Consider the following 492-nt stretch of genomic DNA (forward strand, 5'->3'; position numbering starts at 1 on the left):
GCTCATGTTATAACTAAAAATGTCTTTTTACTTTTGGCCTTTTATCGTTTTATCAGTGCTTTTCGTAAATAAAGCTGAACTACCTTCCCTCCCGCTCCCCGCCATGGCATGTTCTTGATATAAAGTGGATTTTATAAAAGTCGAATCTTTGGATTTGTAAAGTTTTCAGCTTCACATTTATTTTTCTCCCGTATGGTCACAGAAAATGTCAACATACTATTTACCTGTACTTTTAAATTCTGTACTTTGAATCTGCTGCACACCAAGAGTTCAGCATGTTAGGGCTGTGCCTTTTGAGACACAATAAACATGAACTCTCGGTTGGATTTGCCCGTCAGCCCACTAGTAGACAGAGGATGAACTTACCAAAATGTAAACTCCAGCAGGAACACTCCACTCCTCCCACCTGGATCGCTCTGCCGACCCTCTGCACTTGTCCTGCTCCCCTGTCCTTTAGGGCCTGGTGACCCCCCTGCACACCAGCACCTCCCA

The sequence above is a fragment of the Artibeus jamaicensis genome, unplaced genomic scaffold (genome assembly GCF_021234435.1).
Source record: "Artibeus jamaicensis isolate MK-2021 breed Jamaican fruit bat unplaced genomic scaffold, CSHL_Jam_final contig_233, whole genome shotgun sequence".
Lineage (NCBI taxonomy): Eukaryota > Metazoa > Chordata > Mammalia > Chiroptera > Phyllostomidae > Artibeus > Artibeus jamaicensis.